At 50.1% G+C, this 21,117-nt stretch overlaps 1 protein-coding gene across 1 annotated transcript in view; it reads left to right on the top strand.

Moving 5' to 3' along the window:
* The window catches only part of PEBP4 (phosphatidylethanolamine binding protein 4), a 179,763-nt gene that overhangs the window by 70,986 nt on the left and 87,660 nt on the right, over positions 1 to 21,117 (top strand). The window lies entirely within an intron of this gene.

Genomic DNA, 21,117 nt, shown 5'->3' with positions numbered 1-21,117 from the left:
AGTAGCCAGTTACCAAGGAAACTGCCAATTCTATACGTGTTGCACTACCTGGTGTCATTGAGCTCCACTCGCCACAATCAGCCTTCCTCTTCCTTGGCCCTCCTAAACAGGTTGGACCAAAAGGCAGCACCCCCAGTGGAGAAAAGCATCAAGAATGTCAAGATGCCTTAAAAATCAGGCACCTGCTTGCCCTTATAAAACATGGGGATGGCCCAGAACAGCGGCTGCACAGGTTGCATGCCCATTGGAAGCCCTACACACACTTACCTTGGGGATCCAAGCCTGGTGACAGAGCATACTCCTTTTGTCACAGGAGGTTTCCTAAGCCCTGAATGTTCAGCCCTCAGATTTTTAAGGCTCCTCCTGATGACATGTGAAGGCAGGACTCATGTGTAGAGAACAACCCATGGTCACAGAACTCAGCATAGATGCGTGATATGCCCCACCTCTGCCCCTACCCCGTACAACCGGAATGTCTGATCAGCACGTGGGCAAAGCTGTGAGCGTCGCCTCCACTCTCCTCCCCACCCCGGCCCTCCCCCAGCCCCCTAGTCACCCTCCCCCGGCACCTGGAGAAGGTGTAACAGTCATTGCGCTCCTCCTGAAAGTCATCCTCACCAAGGACTCCACTGTGAATCTGTCACCCCACCCTACCCCGGGGTTCTCCGAGCCTCTTAGAGAACAATTTATATGTTCAGCCCACAACATCACCTCTCAGGGATAATGAATGAGATGACTTTGCTACCCACAGCGTAAGTTCCCTGCTTCTTTTATCTGTACTAACTACTCCCTGGTCAGGTGACTAAGGCCTCCTTCGGTTCCACCTTGCAGGGTTGGATGATCAAGGCCGTGTTGGAACCGTAGCACTCCTGAGTCACAAGCAACATTGCGACATGCCTCAGCCCCCACTGCTAGCCTCCCGTGCCCGGCCCCTGCCCATTCATTACTGTGGGAGTAGCCCCTTTCAGCAGCACCAGAAACAGCGCCCTCAGGTGACCCCCGGTGGTACTACAAGGGGGTGGTATCTTGAGGACCCATCTGTGATGACTAGGATCCTCATCTGAGTTGTCCCCTGTCTGCCCGCAGCCTGGGAAGCACATGCCGAATTCCTGATGCTGCGTCCTGGACAGGCCTGGTCTGGGCTGACCCAACTTCTCTGCTCTCACACAGCCTCTCCGGGTCAGCCTGGACCCGTGCCCAGTGAGCCAAACACTCCCTGATTGTCTGATGACTCAGAGTAGTGGGGGGAGGGGTCTCCCTGCTTCCTTCCCTTTCCACACTACTTCTGTTAACAGCACAAAATAAAAGGCCTTCCATGGAGCCCAGACAAATGCGATCTAGAAGTGAATAGAGAAAAAAGGGATTTGTTTGTGGCTTGCTAGTGACTGTCTCGGAGTTGTTCCCTGTCAATGACAAAATATTTGGCATCAAAGATACTTAATTTTGAAAGCAACCTCGTCAAACGCTTTTCAAAGGCTACACGCGATTTGCCTTCCCACTGCATTCCCTCCCCCCACAGAGGCAGAGCAGGTTTGGGAGACTCAAGTTCCTCTACACCAAAGGGAAGCCCAAGTGTGGGGTGAGAGACCTTGCCTGGCAGCAGAGCTAGATTGGCCTTTTGCCTTTGTCACCTACTAATGATGATCCCTTTGGGCAAGTGACTCATTCACTTCCTAGGCCTCGGTTTTCTCCTCTTTAAAATGGCCTGATTTTGCCAAGCTGGTATCTCGGCTGTGAAAGTAAATGAGGCACAGGCAAGAATGTACTCAGTAGTGGTAACAAAGGGTTTGATTGGAGGCTGGCATTGTAACATAGCAGGTAAGGCTGCCCCCTGTGACACAGGCATGCTTCTGGGCACCAGTTCAAGTCCCAGCTACTCTACTTCCAATCTGGCTCCCTGCTACTGGTCTGGAAAAGCAGTGGAGAATGGCCCAAGTGCATGCCTCGTCCACCCACATGGGAGGCCCAGAGGAAGGTCAAGGCTTCTGGTTTTGGCCTGGCCACATCCCAGCTGTTGAAGTCACCTGGGGAGTAGACCAACAGATGAAAGAAATGTGGTCCTGTTGGTTGGGGACCGCCTGACCCCAACCCAGAGAACCTGTTTCTCTAATTAAGAAACTATAAAGAGAAGAAAAAGGATTTGATTAAGGGTAGCTGTTGTGCTATTGTTTGATAACCTTTTTTTTTTCACAAGATTTTTTTTTTATATATATTGGAAAGTTAGATTTACAGAGAGAAAGAGACAAAGATTCTCCATCCACTGGCTTATTCCCCAAGTGGCTGCAATGGTCGCAGCTGAGCCGATCCAAAGCCAGGAGCCGGGAGCCTCTTCCAGGTCTCCCTTGCAGGTGCAGAGTCCCAAGGCTTTGGGTTGTCCTCAACTCCTTTCCCAGGCCACAAGCGGGGAGTTGAAAGGGATGTGGAGCAGCTGGGATACCAACCGGCACCAATATGGAATCCCAGCTCACGCAAGGTGAAGATTTAGCCACTAGGCTACCACACCAGGCCCCGTTTGATAATCTTTGATCACTCCTTACATCAGCGTTCACAGCCAGGTTTCCCTTTTTAGGGAAGCAATATTTCTTTGGCTGTAAACACCTTGGCTCCCAGCACCGTTTGTTGTAGCCATGTCCCTCACCAACGGGGAACAAATGGGTTGTCAGCTGGTCTCATCACGGACGGAGCTGCGGGAGTGACCTGCACACACTCGATGGTGCGACTCAGTCACATCCACTCAACGCAGACTCTCAACGGACTCAGTAGCAGGGTCAACATGACACAGATGAGGCTGCTGCGGCCAGAACACAGGGAATTTTTTTTTCTAGGCATTTGGTTTTTTTGTTTGTTTTACTAAGTAGAAGGCCTATACTACAAAAGAACAACCAGATAACATATAGTAAATACATTACCTGAGACTATAGTCCTCGTCATTATTACCAAGTATCCTGCACTCTGTATAGTTGTACACAGCTGCGTGTACAGCAGGTGTGTCTGCACCAGCCTCAGACTCCAGGCCACATCACAACAGCTCCCATGTCACTAGCTGACGGCTGTTTTTCAGTTTGGCTGGGATCTCATGGGAGCCCCACTACTTGTACCTCGCACCACCATACTCAGTGGAGAACATGAAGCTTATTAGATGGTGCAGGGAGCCATTGCGCTAAAAGCCAGTGTTGGGTGGCAGAGAACCAGTCTTCAACTCAAGTCAGGTCTCCAGCTAACCACCAACGCATGGATGGATTTTTCGGTTTAAAAAAAAAAAAAAAAAAAAAAACCTGAACTTTGCTAATAGGTAATGTGTTCCAACCCCTTCTCTCCCAGTTCTTAATCAGAGAAACAGCTTTGTGGGAGAAGAAGGAGTGTATCCCCAGCCCACAGGGCTGCATTTTCATGTACACCTGCCTGAGGGTTGTAGACCTCCGTCAAGGTCTGCCAGTCACGGCGATTCACGGAACCTAGTTTCAAAACAGATCTGAAGCATCGTGAGCAGTTCCGAGGGTGGGTGCAGGTGAAAGAAACACAGGCAGGATGTCACATCTTAAAACCGTTTGGTCCTGTGATCAGCAAGATTCAAGCTCCCCGTCCAGGCCTTTCTGGAACTTGTAATGGGTTTGGAGAATGAGGCAGTAGAGTGTCCCACCAGAAAGAAACTTTGCTGCCGGCCAGTGTGTTGTTGTCGGGCCACATTCCATAAGTTCCTTTCCAGGAAAAACATTGCCTTTGAAGTCAGAAGGAAACAGAAATGTCAGGCTTGGGGCTGTCACTGTGGCGTGGCAGGTTGCAGTCCCGACTGCTTGGCTTCCCATCCAGCTTCCTACTAATGCACCTGGGGAAGCAGCAGAGAAGGGCCAAGTGCTGGGCCCCTGCACTCATGAAGGAGACTAGGATGGACTTCCAGCTTCTGACTTTAGCCTGGCTCAGTCCCTGGCAGTTGCAACCATCTGGGGAGTGAGGTGGAAGTTCTCTCTTCTCCCGTGCTTACTCCATAACTCTGCCTTTCCATTAGATAAATAACTCTTCAAAAGGGGAAATCAAATCACACAGCTGGGCTTCTTCATTGGCTTCCTCCTTTCTCTAACAGGTGCACTCCTAAAAGCTTGAACCATGCCATGGTGATGGTGATGGGTTGGGGCAAAGGCTACAACCACCACCTGTAGCTTTGTAGGAGAAGTGACACTTGGCGTTTGGCCTCTCACAGGGACAGGTTGGGCAGTGGAAGAGAAGGCAGTGGAGCAAAATCAGAAGGACCCAGCAGTGTGTGGGGCTCACAGAGCACCTGCAGAAAGATAGGAACCCCCCACGCTGCACTCGCAAATCCCTATTTTAGATCCACAAGTATGTAGTCTATGCTTCCAGGGGTGACTGCAGCTCACATGCCAAGTCCCATTATCTATTTATTTGTTTGAAAGGCAAAGTGAAGAGAGAGGGAGAGACAGAGAAAAAGAGAGAGATCTTTCATCCTTTTGTTCACTCCCTTAAATGACCATGACAGTTACAGCTGAGCCAAGCTGAAGCCTAGGGCCCGGAACTCCACTGGGGTCTCCCACGTAGGAGGCAGGATCCCAGGCACTTTGGGCCATCTTCTGCCATTTTCCCAGGATACATTATTTAGGAGCTGGATCAGAAGTGGAATAGCTGGGACTCAAACCAACTCTGAATCCTACAGAATGCCGGCATTGCAAGTGGAAGCTTTACCCACTGCACCAGCCCCCACTTGTCAAATCTAAATGCTTTACATTCTGCAGTAATTCGATCATCTACCAAAAACCCTTTGAGAAAGTGGGGTGTTGAGACTGACCTCTGTCACATTCTGTATATGAAGAAACTGTGGCCCAGACCAAACCGTTTCAGCTCACAAAGCCCTTGCTCTCTGCCCAGCCCTCGGGTCTCCCTGGAGTGTTATACCACCAAGCTGTCCAGTAAGCCCCTGCCCCTCTCACCAGGCAGCCTGAATGAGGGGTCTGTCAACCTCAGCAGGGGGCCCCATCCTCTGGTGTCCACTCCCACCCGCAGCAAACTGGGGCCCTGTCACCCCACACGCATGATATGAAAAACGCCACCTTTGCAGGCCGGAATCTGAAAGAAAACTGGGAAGCTGCTGCTAGCTCCAGGCCCACTCTCTCCTCGTGTTTGCTGTTATTTTTTAACACTTTCCCCGCCCCCCCATCAAAGCACCACCCTCTTCCCCAGAGCTTGCCTGTAGCGAAGGCATGGTCTGTACAACTGTAATGATTTCAGAGAACAGATGGAGCGAGGAGCAGAAAGTCTGTTAATAGTAATAGAAATGCTACATGTTAACCTGGACAGCACATGATGACAGTCGCATGACTACCCGTTCTGTTCCCACCAGCTGGGCCACCAAAGTAGGAACGAAAGATATTCACAAACACAGCCATCAGCCACGTAGCCACCTAAAGTTAGAACTCAAATTCCTTCACACCAGGGGCCCCCGGCCACCGTGCCAGGCTGAGGCCAGCTGCAGACAAGGCCAGGGCCACAGCTCCGTGCCAGGTTAAGTACATTGCTCCCCAAACTTGCTCCCTGGACTGGCATGAGAGCCGACACTGCCTGAGCCCAGGGAGGCCCCAGGCTGGACCCAACCGGAAGCCAGCAGCACCAGGGAGGATCTGCCTTGGCTGTTCTCTCCTTCAGAAGGAGGCCTTATGTTGGCTGAGCCGATCTTGGCTTCTCAGGGACAGCATGTGAAGAGACAGGCCGGAGGCCCAGGAACCAGCAGCTCAGTGTCAGGACACAGCAGTGCCAACGGCCTGTCCACCTCTGGGGTTGGAAATCTTTTTCCCATTTCTAGAAAGTTAACAACAACAAAAGTCAGGATCTTATTCTAACAGGAGAATGGGCAGATTTGTTCCAACAAATGTCTCCCTTTTTGCTGTTGTTGATTGATTTGACAGGCAGAGTAACACAGAGAGAAAGTGGCCACAATGACCAGGGCTGGACCAAGTTAAGGTCAAGAGCCAGGAGCCAGGAATTCCATCCTGGTCTCCCACATGGGCGCAGTGGCCCAAATATTGCTTTCCCAGGTGCATTAACAGGGAACTGGGTCAGAAGTGGGGCAGCTGGGGACTGGAACCAGTGCTATTATGGGATGTCAGCTCCTCAGGCATGGGTTAACCCAGCACTGACCCATCAGCAAATATCTCTTAAGCATTCACTGTGTGAGAGAAAGTAGGCCAGGCACTTAGCAACAGAGAAGCAACTGCCCCGTCCCCAGGATAATCTGGTACAAGGAACTAGAGGAAGTCCACCCATAAAGAAACACAGAGGGGATGGTGGCAAGGGCCCCCAGTGGAGTACAAACTCCTGGTGTTCACTGGAGGGGTGAGGACGTCTTCTCTGGGTGGAGCAGTTCAATACTGTGTTTCATGAGTGTGATAGAGTGAAGAGTGAGAATGGGCTCTTCTGAGGAGCAGAGACCAGTGTAGACCAACACAGACACAAGACACAATGGGGACACAAGAACCTGGTCCGGGGGAAGGCCAGACTGGTGTGTGCAGGCACCTGTCACACGGGGTCAGTTGCACGACTGATAGCGAGCCACTCAAGGCCTTAATGCCTAATGGTGAGGTTGACACTTCTGTCCCAAGATTCTACAGGATGCTTGCCAAGGCACCAAGGTGCTCACAGGAGCCTGCTCTGTACCCGGTGGCCCTCATGCTGGTGCCAACTTGTAGCTATGGGGAGCGGTGAGCCCCGCAATTCAGGGTCTGTGTGTATGGCTGTTCTGTTTTGTTTTGGAGAATGGGTTTGCCAAGGCACTAGTAGGTTACCATGGTGGCAAAACAAGTGCTAAGTGAGCAGGGAAGCAGGTGCAGTGGCAAGAAGGCCTGATGGGTTGTTGTTGCTATGGCAGATGGACCATTGTGTGGAAGGTAAAACCACCAGCTGTAATGCCGGCATCCCAGAGGGTGTTAGTTTGTGTCCTGATTGTTCCACTTCCCATCCAGCTCCCTGCTAACATATCTGGGAAAAGCAGCAGAAGATGGTCCAAGGACATGGGCCCCTACCACTCACAGGGGAGTCCTGGATGAAGCTCCCTCGTTCCTGGGCCAGACCAGGCCACTGCGGCCATCTGGGAAATGAACCAGCAAATGGAAGATCTCTCTCTCCCACTTCCTTTTCTCTCTGTCTCTCTACCCCCTTTAATTTTGACTATCAAAGAAATAAATAGATGAATATTTTTTTAAAAAAGGTAGAGGCAGGAGTCTGCGCAGACCTTACCCGAGGGTGTCAGACAGAATGAATAAATAAAAACACATTCTAGAGAGACCCCAAGCATAGCATTAGTAAAATCAGCAGGGCCTGCAGTGGGAAGAGTTGGGAACAAATCTATAGTTTGCACTTGGTGGTTGATGAAATGGCAATACCATTCAGAAATCCAAGTAAGTCACATGACAGGATGAACAGGTTAGGGTATAGACCAGCAGGTAGGTAGCCCTGGAGACAGAGAATTCACCTGCTTCCTGGGTCCATTTACCCAAAGGCCCCAAAGGACACTTTGATACCCAGCACTCCTTCCCCCTGCTCCTTGTCACCTCTGTTCTCTCCTTCCCAAGCAGTACAGCCACAGAATGGTAGTGGACCAGAGAGGGAGCTAGGAGCTCCAAGAGCTCGCCAGGACCCAAACTCACCACTCTGTCTGCCTAAGGGCACTGGTGCTCAGCCAGGGCCAAGAGAGCTGGGCGAGGAGGGACCGTGGGCCCCAGAGGACTGGGCAGTGCAGTGGCAGAAGGCACACAGTTCAGAGATGCTGGGCCAGGCGGCCAGCAAGCACGTTGTCTTGGTAGCAAGTGTGTTTTCAATGACCCGAGTCCTGAGACCTGAGTGTGCCAGGATTTTCATCAGGCAAACAAATCCTGTATTGTAACTGGAGAACAACCGCCCTGCTCCCTGACCTATGCCTGTGTTTCTGTACAAGGGGGAAGAAAGGGTGACATTTGGGGACAAAAAGGGCGTGGCTTTCAATTCCAGAGAAGCACCTACAGTGATGCTGTGTACTGCTGATCACTCACACCAACTGGGTACTACTTTGAGCCTTTGTTTCATTATCATCATCGTTATTTAATGTATTGAATTGAAAGGCAGTGAGGGAGGAGAGAGAGATAGAGCAAGACCTTCTATCCACTGGTTCACTCCCCAAATGCCTGCAATAGCTGAGACTGGGCTAAGCTGAAGCCAGCAGCCAGGAAATTAGGCCTGGCGCTCCCCAGGGGTGGGACAGAGGCCCAAGTACTTGAACCATCACTGCTGCCTCCCAGGCTGTGCATTAGCAGGGAGCTGGCTTACAAGCAAAAGACCTGGAATTCGGTCCCAAGGGGCTCTGATGGGGAAAACACAGCTTTCCCAAACACTTGGCTCTCCATGAGGAAAACACCAGGATGGTTATGAGCTCCATTTTTGAGAGAAAGAGGTCCAGAAAGACCACATGAGACTGGGTAGGATTCACATCAATGAAACCATACAGCTTGCCGTGGCAGGCAGACCTCCCTCGCCACCACCCAGCAGCTCCATGCCTCCCTCTGTAGACTCTACATTGTTCAGCTGTATTCTGAAGATTTCCCCTCAAGCGGCCCCTGTGCTCCCCATAATGTGACACAGGTCACACCAAACTATGCCCTTCACTGTCATGGATCTGAGTCACCTGCGGACGGGGCATCGGCAAAACCGTCCTCTGTCCTTCCTCCTCAGACTCTACCTTCCCCACCCGCTTACCTCTCCATTCTTGTGCTCACCTGTTTTCCCTGTCATGCTGTCTTGTCCCTGCCTCCCAGGGTGTCACAGAGCCCCTTCCATGGCTGTCGCCCCTGGTACCTCAGGAACTGCCCAGGGCAGGGTGTAGGAACGGCCAGTGGCTGATCCGATGGAGGAAGATGGGACCTTCATAGCCCGGAGACGCAAGCGCTGCCTAGGACAGTCACGGGAGGGGCTTGTGATGATGGAACAGCCTGGGACTCTGAAGGGTAGTGAGTCTTACAGAGGCTGTCCTTCCTGAAGACATGGCTCCTGACAACTGGCCCCCAGGGGAGTGAGAGCTGCCCCTCCCTGGGTGGGAGGCCCTGGAAAATTCTGGCTGGGTTCCTTCCAGTATTGCAAGATTCTGTAGTCAGTCCCAGTTCGCACCTCCCCCAAGATGAGCTCAGTCCCCTAAGAGACATGGACCCAGGACTGGAGAGAAGCAGGGCTGCAGATGGGGTGCGGGGGCTGGGGGGGCAGGTGCACTTGTGCCACTGAGCCACCTTCTCCTGGGCCCACCAGGAATGCTTGAGCCGCTCTGGCTCCAGAGGGCTGGAGACAGTTGGAGAGCGTGTCTAACTGTCACGGTCACTGTGGGGTCACTGCAGTAGGGGACATCTGAACGGATGCTGATGCTGTTCATAGTACCCCCTTGCCACTTGGCCTGGGCACAGAGCCACTTGGGACTTGGATCTCTAGGTCCTTTCTCCTCGGGTCACCTTCTCACCAAGCCAGGATGTCTTCAGAGCCTCAGAGCCTCTGCCACCCCCTGGCCAAAGCCAGCATAGATGTCTGACACCAAGGATTTGGAGCATCTTCCACTGCTTTCCCAGGCCATTATCATTATGGAAGTGGAGCACCCAGGACTCAAACCAACACTCCTATGGGATGCTAGTTCTGTGTGCAGAGGCTTAACCTACTGTGCCAGAGTGTTGGCCCCAGCTTCTTGCTTTGTCATCCCTAGCTCATAGGCCTCTTGGTCACAGGGTGGCTGCTGTGCATCTGACATCACGTCTTCATTCAAGACAGACAAGGGCAACGAGCACAAAACCCAAAGACAGGAGGTGGCTTTTTTTGTTTCTTCCTGAGTGGGACTTTGCCTTTTGTTCACAAACAGATGCTCTTCCCAAACTTCCCCCTTGGTACCGTGTTGCCTTCTAATGACCTGGTATCTGGAGTAGAGGCAGGCAAGGCAGATGCTGAGTTGGTCAGCAGCAAGTTCCCAAGTGGGTCAGTTTGAGAGCAGCTCCGGGGCCTCGAGGCCGACTCTCCCTGTGGACACCAGGCTGAAGGATGGACCGTTCCTGGGATGAAGGGCCTGGGGCTCCAGGGACAGCACCTGACGGCCTCCTGGCAGGCCCAGCAGCCCTGGCGAAGAACAGCTGTTCCTCTCCACCTCCCCCAGGAAGGAGGCTCTTAACTAGATTTCCCATCCAGAACTCTGCGGGGGAGGCTGCCGCGCCTCCGCCCACCCAGGGCTAAATCTGTATTCCTGCCCCGGGGAGCGGGGAGCAGTGGCTGCTCCTGGGACACCTCGTGCTGGAGACTTGAGCTTCTCGCCTAGGCACGGTAGCCCCTGCCCTGGAGATGAGGGTCTGCCAAGGCCAGGGAAGGCCTTTTCTCCCTTCCTGTGGAGGGCCTGCGCATAAGCATGTACATGCGCGTGCGGACACACACACGGAGTCAGGTGCACGAGGCAGGGGAAGGAAGCCCTGATGCCTGGAGTCAGTGTGGGGAACTTGACCTGAGACCTTGGAGACGGTAGTTTCTGTCCCAAACTCTACATCAACAGCACCTGGGAAATTCCCAAAGCCACACAGAAAGCACCGGGCTCCACTGCACACCTCTGCCCAGTGGGGCCTGATTTGGGAGACTTTACTCTCCCCACTAGGGATTCTGGTGTGAAGGCAGGGGTAAGAGAAAGAGTGGCTCTCTCTTCACCATGTTTGTGAGCGCTCACCTGGCCACGGGAGTGCTGTAGGCAGCAGCCACAGCGTATGAAAGTGATGGTGACAAGGGCATTTACGGTCCCTTAGACTCCAAAGGCACAGCTCACAGGGCCACCTGGCAAAGCACGAGGGCTGGTCAGGAGAAGAGGACATGGAGTGGGGATGGTCCAGCCCATGGAGAGGAGAAGGCCCACAAAATCGTTTGGCCTGACCCCGTCCAGGCAATTGCAGGCAGGACTCAGGAGTTGTCTGATCTACAGCAGGTTAACTTTTTAAAAAGTTATATATGTTTACTTGAAAGTTAAAATTACAGAGAGACAAAGGGAGACATAAGAGAGAGCTCTTTCATCCACGGGTTCATCCTCATGTTTGTAACAACCAGAGCTGGGCTGGTCCAAAGCCAGGAGTCCCAGTCTCTCACCTGAGTACTGGGGCCTAAGCACTTGGGCCATCCTCCTCTGTTCTCCCAGGCTCCTTAGCAGAGAGCCGGATCAGAAGTGGAGCAGCTGGGACTCTAGCCATCGCCCAGATGGGAATGCCCAAGCTGGAGGTGAAAGTTCAAACGCTGTATGCCTCTTGCCAACACTGGTGACTTTTATGGCCCACATTTTCACATGACCCTTGGCAGCGGAGAGCTTCCCCACTCCTGCAGCTAACTGGACTCACGGGTGTGAGATGGGAGCGAGGAAGCATGGCAGACAGGGAGAAGGTGCAGGGTGAGTCCCAGAAACAGGAAGTCCACAGAGAAAAGATTGCAAGGAGCATGTGTGCAAGCCCACAGAGCGAGGGCGGATGACAGGGTCAGGCTGCAGAGGGACCTGGAGCGCATGGTCGGGATCACTGGGAAGCTGGGGAGGCAGCTGCAGTGGTGGGAGGACACACTGTCTCTCATCCTGGAGACAGCATTCTGCATGCACCATGCTGATTATTAAGGGGTCAAAGAGCGGGCGCATTAGGAGGCAGCTCCAACAGGTGAGAGAGAGGTGATGGTGGCTTGGGCTGTGGCTGGGCTGGCACTGATCGGGATGAGGGAAACGAGAGATCCTGGGAGTACTGGGGAGGCAGAACAGACAAGACTGGGAGAAGGACTGGAAGAGGAATGCCCGGGAGAGATGCTCATGGCAAAGACGGCAGTTGGGCTTCCGGTTTGCACCAGAGGCTGCCTCCGTTCCCAACATGGGAAAGCTATGGAGGTCAGGCAGTGTTGTCGGACTCAGCGAATGTGAGGGTCTCTGAGACAGCCAAGGGTAGATGTGAGGTGGGTCCTGGGACATAGGGTCTGGAGAGTCGGAAAGAGAAATTAATGCAGTCAGGGGTTGCATCACCAAGGAGAAGGTTAGAACAATCCATAATGACAGCCTGGGGCCCTAGGGAAGGCAGGTCTCAAGGAGCGAGGGTGGCTTAGGGTCACAGAAGTCAGGGGAAGAGTGCGTCTCCACAAAGAAGGGGTGAACCCCAGTGGTGAGGGTTAGAAAACATTCCTGGGATTCGGTGACCTGGAGGCAGTGACCCTCCCAAGGGCTGCAGCAGAGTGGAGCAAGGATGGGGGTGTGGGGTGTGGGAGAAGGAAGGAAGGAAGGAGCAGAGGCAGAGTGTCCACAGCTCTTTCGGGGTGTTTGCCTGTGAAAGTGGGAGACAGGGAGAGAAGCGGAGCGGGCAGAGTGGGAGAGAACATCAGGTCAAGGAAGGTATTCTGAAAGGTGAAAGAGACTTAACCATGTTTTAATGAGGAGGAGGACAGGGTGAATGGAATACTGAGGAGGGAGGAGATGTTAATGATGTTGTAAAAAGGGCCAGTCAAGTCCCTTAACCGGAGATGCCTGCAGCAGGTGCCACTTGGGGTGTAAGCTTTGAATAGATCTCCAAGAAGGAAGTCAGGAACAAAAGACTATGTGTTAGATTGTTCCTAAATGGATAGGACATGTCCAGAAGAGGATAAAGGAGATTACACAGACATCAAGTGGCTTACTGGTGGCCTGGAAGTGGGGAGGGGACAAGGAATGACTGCCCAGGGACCCAAGATTTCTTTGGGGGTGATGGAAATGTTGTAATTTTAGGTTAGGACGATGGTTGTACAACTCTGTTCATTTACCAAGGTAGGTAGGTAGGTAGAGGGATGGGTGGATGGATACAGATAAATTGAAATGCTTAAAAGGGAGAAAGTTTCTGGTATGAAAATTATACCTTAGCTCTGGATCCTTTTTTTTTAAAAGTGAGCTGGGATCGTCCTCATCTAATTCTGCTTCTTCATTACTGTCCCAAAGTGCTGTGATTTGTTATCGTAGCTTCTCACACCTGCCCATGCCCTGTCTACACCAAGTGTCCTAACCCCCTGTGGGATGCCCTCCACAACTGAGGGCTCCTGGAGTGCCCCTTGGCACGAAGGGATAAAGTCATCCCCTTTTACCTCTTAACACCTGAGAGAGATGAGGGGTTGACATCTTCAAGGTCATATGCCATATACCTACCAAATCTTGCACTCCACTGTAGAAATCGGGCTGGCTGAGTTTTAGCAGGTCATATGTTCACAAAGCTCAATGCTCAGAAGTTTCTTCTGACCTCTGGACACTCACCACCCAGATTTTGGGGAGTTGGGGAATTTTTTTTGCTCTAAATACCCTAACAGAGTCAAGCAATTGGGGAGAAATGATCTTCTTTTCACTTTCTTTACTTTAAAAGGGAAGTAGTAATAACGCTATTCTGCCCCTTGCTTTTCTCACTCAATACCCTGGAGAGCTTGTCACAGCAGATCTTAGAGACCGTCATTGTTTTCCACTGTGAGTCAGTCAAACCCATCCCCAACTAATAAACGCTTATTTACAACTTCTGCGACTACAGAGCTGAAGTAGAGAACCTTGTATGAAAACCATTTCATAAGTGTGCAACTACCTATTTTTTTTTAACGTTCCAACATATGTTTCACTTGTTTGAAAGGCATCTTCCATCCACTGGTTCAATTCCTTAAATGCCTGGAACTGGTGGGGCTGGGCCAGCCTGAAACCAGGAGCTAAGAACTCAACCCATGTCTCTAACTTGGGTGGCAGCCATCATCTGTTTCACACACACACACACACACACACACACACACACGCGGTATGCATTTATAAGGAAGCTAGAATTAGAGTGAAGCTAGGATTCAAAGCCAGGCACTCCAACATGGGATGTGGGTATCCCAGGGGGCATCTTAAATGCTGTGCCCAACACCCACCATAGGTATCATTTTACTATAGGGCAGGTGTTTTGCCTAATGGTTAAGACACCTGCATTCCATATTGCATTCCATATTGGAGCCAGTGTTTGACTCCCAGTTTCAACCCAGTTTCAACACTGAACTCCAGCTCTGTGCTGGTAATAGCTTCAGTAACCAGGTTCCTTCCGCCGTGAATTTAGTTCCTGGATCCTGGTTCTTGCCCCAGTTTAGCCCCAGTTGTTAAGCACATTTGGGGAGTGAACCAGCAAATGGGACTTCTCTTTCTCCTCTGTATCTCTGTCAGATGAATAAATTTATGACCAAAAAAGCAGTCAGCATCCCAGAAATGGGATTGCTGAGTCAAGATGCAACCTGTCCCTCTTAAAGTCTTTTTTTTAAAAAAAAGGATTTATCTATTTTCATTGTAAAGGCAGATTTACAGAGAGAAGGAGAGATAGGAAGAAAGATCTTTCATCCACTAGTTCACTCCTCAAATAGCCACAACAGCTGGAGTTGAGCCAATCCAAAGCCAGGAGCCAGGAGCTTCCTCTGGGTCTCCCACATGGGTGCAGGGTCTCAAGACTTTGGGTCATCCTCCTCTGCTTTCCCAGGCCATTAATAGGGAGTTGGATTGAAAGTGGAGCAGCTGGGACACAACCCGGTGCCCATATGGGATGCCGGCTTACAAGTTGAAGATTAACAAGTTAAGCCATTGCACCAGCCCCCAAACTGTCCCTGTTACCCATCTCTGCAGCAATGCACAATGCTGTGTGGCTCCAAGATTTGCATTGCATGTGGAAAGGACTTTGTGTTCCCTCTGTGCCTCGAATCCAGGTTAGCTGCTTTCTCTTTTTTCTTCCCATGGTCGGAGCACTCAGTATGAGATGTGCCCTCAACAGATGTGGAAGCATACAGTCCAATATTGTCAACCCTGGTGCCATGCTTCATGGCAGAGCTTTGAACATATGCACCTTGTATTACCTAAGTTCCTACTTCTCTCTTCTACTCCACCTGGAGAAGCCACTGCTGTTCCCTCTGGTGCTTGGGTTGAATGATTTTTAGATTCGGCATCTTCAGTGGAACCGCACAGCACCTGGCCTTCAGTGGCTGGCTTATTTCCCCACACCATGACGTGCTCAGGTTCACCCGTGCAGTCCCAGAATGCAGCACTCCCTTGCTTCCGAAGGCCGAGTCATTTACCCCTGCGTGCAGGCACCACATGCAAGCCATCCTCTCATGGATGCCTGGATGGTTTCCACCATTTGCTTCTTATTTTTAATTTTAAAGTTTGTTGACTTGAAAGTCTGTGTTACAGAAAGAGAAGGAGAGACGGAGATCTTGCATCCTGTAGTTCACTCCCCAAATGGCCACGATGGTTGGAAAGAAAATTATTCTCCAAGAATGGCTACTGCATGGCCAGTCTCTTGCCTCTGCTTGGAGCATGGGCTGATGTGGTCAGGAACACATGTCATGGACTGGAAGGTCACATGATGCCTCCTCTCCACCCCACTCTGGCCTGTCTGCGGAGTGGCCTGGGGCTGCACTAAACTTGAAGGACTCTAGCAGAGGCCTTGGAAATCTATTCTCCTCCTCTGCTGATCTGGTGACCATCTCTGCACTGTGCACTGCTTGCGTGTAAGTTTGGGTCAGCAAGCAGGGTCATCGAGAGGGCCCAGGACCCAGCTTTCGGGTGGTATTAAGAGAGAAGCTCCATGACCCATTAGCTCATGGGCCCCATGCTTCCTGCAGATTCTCTGGAGATGTCTGTTGTGAGGTTGCTTAGCAGAGAGAGGATCCAGGCTAAAGCTCAGGATGTGGCCACCTCTGAGAGGGCCGCCCACAAGCACTTCCCTCCTAGTGCCCTCAGTAGGCACTGGGTAGACAGCAGGTGCAGGAGAGATGTCAGCAGGACTGTGGGTGGAGGATAGTCCACTGTCCGGAGAGGCCCGGCCACTGTCTGAGCAATGCAAGAGAAGCTCTGTGAATTTTTCACCATGATGTTCTTTCAGTGCAATTTTTTTTTTTTTCGCTTCTCACTTTGAGCATCAAGGCAGTGTGTTTGGGGACAGACACTTTGGGAAATGCAGAAAAGCACCAAGTTCACAATGAAGCCAATCCTTTGAGAATTCATCTGTCAACATCATACTTCTAGTCTTCTTTCCCCGAGGTTGGGCCGTTCCCCATTTCCTGTAACAAAACACCCAAAGCAGGCTAACATTCTAAAGGAAGAGGTTTATGGGGAGAACATTATGTGCAGCGGTTAGGATGCTGTTGGGGATGCCCACATCCAGTATAAAGGGCACGGTGGAAGTCCCAGCCCCTCTGTTCCGATCCAGCTCCCCGCACCTTGAGAGGTAGCAGGTGATGACTTAAGGGCTTGGTCCCTGCCACTCACATGCAAGACCCAGGTTGAGTTCTGGGCTCTGGGTTCCAGCTGAGCCCAGTCCTGGCTCTTGCAGGCATCCAGAAAGTAAACCAGTGTATGGAAAGTCTCTTCTTCTCTCAGGCTCCTGTGAGAATTCCTTCAATTCCTTCTAAGCGTAGCACCCATAATGCCTTGCCTCCTCAAGTTGCTACTCCCATTGTGACGATGGGATCTATGACACGGGGACTGAAAGATAAGTTTATTGGGACTGGAATGGTGACACAGAGGGTTAAGCCACCACTCATGGCACCTGCATCCCATATTAAAAAAGTGGTTTAAGTCCTGGCTGCTCCTCTTCCTGCCTGACTGTTTACCAATACAACTGAGAAAACAATGGGAGGTGGCACAAGTTCTTGGGACCCTTCCACTCATGTGAGAGACCTGGATGGAGTTATCGGTTCCTGGCTTCAGTCTGGCCTGGCCCAGGCCATTGTGGCCAGCGAAGGCAATGAGCCAGCAGATGGCAGATCTCTCTCTCTCTGTCTCTGTCAGTCTCTCTCTTTTTAAAAAAGAAAGATGAGTTTATTTTGGTGCAATTTTTTTTGAAATCCATGCATATGAGGAGTCTTCAAAAAGTTCATTAAAATGTATAAAATGAAAAAAAAGATGTATTTCATCATTTTTGGCACCAAAATAAATATCTTGTTTTTATAAAGATTTGTGTATTTATTGGAAAGGCAGAGTTACAGAGAGACAAAGAGAAAGACAGAGATCTTGCATCCCCTATTTCTCTCCCCAGATGGCCAGCCATAACAGAAAGTAAGAGCTGCTTCAGGTCTCCTATATGGTGGCAGGGGTTCAGCCGCTTGGGCTGTCCTCTGCTGCTTTCCCAGCCGTTAGCAAGGAGCTGGGTCGAAAGTGGATCAGCCAGATATCAAACCCGTGCCTGCATGGGCTGCCGGCCTCACAGGCAGCAGACCAACTTGCTATACCACGACATCAGTCCCACAAACGGATATTTTAATTCTATTTTACACAAAGCTCTCGAAGTGCTTTTGAATGTGTGTGATATCCATTTTTAATCTTTTTTCCTTATTTTTAAAAACACAATGAATTTTAGGATATACAGGATTTTTGCCAGTTACCTTTACGTACCTCACATACTCTGGGAATAAACGTAGAAATGTACCTTTACGTACCTCATATACTCTGGGGATAAACGTTTTATAGGCAAAAATGTGATATTTGATTTTTAAATGTTTCATTACTAGTGAAAAGAAATACTTCTTTACTAATGTTTGCATTTCTTATTTTACTAACTACTTATTAATCTTTATTTTCCAATGGATTATTAGGTTTCTTATTGATTTAAAAAGCACTTTACATATTAAGGATGTGACCCCTGTTTTATTACTTATTTTTATTGGAAAGTCAGATATACAGAAAGAAGGAAAGACAGAGAGGAAGATCTTCCATGTGGCCACAACAGCTGGAACTTATCTGATCCAAAGCCAGAAGGCTGGAGCCTCTTCCTGGTCTCCCACATGCGTGCAGGGTCCCAAGGCTTTGGGCCATCCCCCACTGCTTTCTGGGCCACAAGCAGGAAACTGGACAGGAAGCGGGGCCACCAGAACTAGGGTCAGCACCTGTATAGGATCCTGGCATGTGCAAGGTGAGTACTTCAGCCACTAGGCTATCATGCCAGGCCCAATAAACCTTTTTTGATAGATGTTGCAAATATTTACCTTCAAATTTGAATTTGAATTTGAATTATCTTCAAATTTTAATTTGGGTTTTTTTCTTTGCTATATAAAAGATTCAAAGTTATGTCTAGTTAAATATATCAATCTTTTCCTTCATGCCATTTACTGTTAACAGTTTGATGTGTATTTTTCCAGGCATTTTCTATGCATATGCAAATAAAGCTATAAATATATGTAGTTAGATATGAAACTTTCCTTCATATTTGAGCTGATGCACAGACTCCACTATAAGCCTTGCGGAGTATTTTATTGCGTAAATTTAATATCACACTATTCAGTACATTTTTAAAGACTATTTTTTATTTTCACATTTAAATATGGAAGTTTTACAGTGTCTACAAGAAATAGACCTAAGCATATTGATTCCATGAAGCAAGCCAGTTGCTCCCTCCTTTCCTCATTGACGTGAAGTAACTTTGCCATTCATCAGGAGTCATACTGTAAATGATAACTACCACCTATTCAATCCACACATGTTGAAAACTTGACTTTCTCCCTGGATTTTCTATTTCGTTTCCTTCGCTTATTTGTTCCTTGACTGGCGTGACATTGTTCCAGTTATTGTAACTTCATAACCACATGTGTTATCGGCAAGAAAGGATCAATACAATATTATCCCCCATTTCATCTTTTTCTGTGTTGCCGTGGCTAATTCTTGCTTTTGTTTACTTACACTTTGCATTCATTATGAGCTTCAGAATCATTCTGTGAAGTTCCAAAGACACCTATTCAGGATTTTGATTGGAATTGTGTTAGATTCACAAATTAGCAAAAATCTAATAAAACTGAAAGCTTGCTGGCACTTTGTATGATTATTTCCATTCAGAGGCATCACGTGTCTCTGCCCATCCGTCCAAGTTTTCCTCTCAGGCACATGAGCCTGTGCTTTTTTGTTTGTTTTTTTTCTTCCTGTGTGGCTCACATTTTTTTTATCAAGTTCATCCCTAGGTATTGTATATTTGGGAAATGTTGAGGTTTGTTTTATGGCAACTCTCAATGAGCACATTCATTTGGGGTGCATTTGTAACGGCTTACTTTACTGAACATTAGTCCACTTGCCTTCGTTCGTCCTTTTTTTCTGATGTGGACAACCATGTTCCTTTTTTTTGCAAAAAAAAAAAAAAAAAAGAGAAAGGATAGTTTTACTTTTTCTTGTTGTTTTCTCGCTGAGTTAGAGCTAGTTTGCAGATATGTGACGTGCAGTTCCCTCCTGCTGGGATTCTACCGAGATCACACATAAGCACACCCCTATACACAGGCACCTGTGGACACACACTCACACACGCCCACACGGGCACCTTAACACATGTTCCTTTCAGCATCCCTGTCAGCTTTGTCCCCTAAAACTCTGACCTTCCCAGCCACCCTCATGCACCCCCAGGCCTTTATGCAAGCTGCTCCCTCAGCCCACAAAGGCCCTTCCCAGTTTTCACCTGCTTATCCTTCAAGGTCAAGCTCAAAAGACAAGCCTGAGAGGCCTTGCTGAGCTCCGGCAGCAGGTGGACATGGGCACCCTCCTCTGTGGTCTCTCTCTCAGAATGTGAAAAAGTCCTCCAGGGTGCAGTGGAACCCACAGGAGTGTGTTCATCTCTCCCTGTTGACTGCCCTCACTTCCGGTTCTCTTTCCCTCCGTTCCATTCTCCCCTCCAGCCAAGGTCTCCCCCACCCCCGCGCACTGGTTAAGCCAAAGTGCCATGGCTTCTGCACCTGTCTGGGAGCCACCACCCAGCATCTGACTATGGAGTATAAGGTCACTGGAGACACCGACAAGGTTTGCATCAGGGATGCATCCTTGCACTTCCTTAGTTGCCCACCTCACACCTTCTCTGTCCCTGGATGTCCTGCAATCCCTCCTCTCCCAATATCCACCGCTCTCATTTGCTGGAAAAAGAAGATGAAGGAAGATGAGGAGAAGAATCCCTCATTCATTTCCTACCACTGCACCTGCCAGTTCTCCTGGAGTTGAACGTTTGTCCTGAGTTCCCACAGAAGCCCGCCCTCTCCTGTTCCCTTTCTGCTCCCTGCCCTGTGTTACCTTCCTTTCTGGTGAAGTACTTGAGCGTTTCCATTGGCTCACAAACATGCCTGTCACTCATCTAAAAAAAAAAAAAATCTCTTGACTCCGTTCCTCTGCAGAGACAGCACTGCCGTTTGTCACTCCCAACCTTCCTTCTCGGTGATGTCTGTATCAGCCCTCTCCAACTCTATCTCCCATCCCAGCGCAACTTCTCCTGTCAGATGCCAGACTCTGGGACCAGCCTAGTCAGGATAACGGTGATCTCTGAGCTGTCACAGCAGATTGTCACATCTTTGCGTTCACCGTACTCTGCCTCTAACCAGTGCCCGGCTCCATCACTGCTCTCTCTCCGTCTTCCCCTCCCTGTCTCTTGAAACACGTTCTGTCTTGGCTTTGAATCACCTGCTCTTCCTCTCCCCGACCCCCTCGGCTCCCCAGGCTCTCCCCACTCCTCCATGCCACTTTGGTCATGAGCCCTCATTACACCCTTTAGTCATCTCCTCACTCTGTGGGTTTAAGGCCCATCACCAAGTCAACAGCTCCTAGTCTCCATCTCTCCCTGGTACTCCACATCCTGGTGTTTGCACTTGGTGGTGCTCACTGTGTCTAAAACAGAACCCCCCACTCTGTCAAACTCTCTCTAAACCTCCTCTGTGTCCAAAAATGGCACCATTCACCCAGATGCTCCAGCAAAACACCCAGGCTTCATCTTCAGTTGCTCGATTCCTCCTTCCCCATCTGCTCGTTGCTACCCTACCATCAAGCCCAGCTGTGAACTTGTCCAAGTCTCCCTACAAAGACGTCCTCAACCCATCTCTTGGTTTCTATCTCTGTCACTGCTGTCCTAACAAGAGGAGTCATCATACTTTCACCACCTCATTATTAAGAGTCTCCTAGATACCTCCTGGACTCCTCTCTGGTCCCCTGCCACCCAACACCCAGCAGCCAACACAGCCTTCTAAACCCAGAAAGCAGGACGTAACGCTGCCATAGCTAACACCTTCCCAAAGGTCTGTGCTTGCACTCAGGACAAAAGCCCACTCCTCCCTTCTGTGGCCTGACCCCTGCCCACCTGCCCGACT

The sequence above is a fragment of the Ochotona princeps genome, chromosome 32 (assembly GCF_030435755.1).
Source record: "Ochotona princeps isolate mOchPri1 chromosome 32, mOchPri1.hap1, whole genome shotgun sequence".
Taxonomy (NCBI): Eukaryota; Metazoa; Chordata; class Mammalia; order Lagomorpha; family Ochotonidae; genus Ochotona; species Ochotona princeps.
Note: the sequence above shows the minus strand (reverse complement) of the source record. Positions and strands in the feature narration are given on the sequence as shown.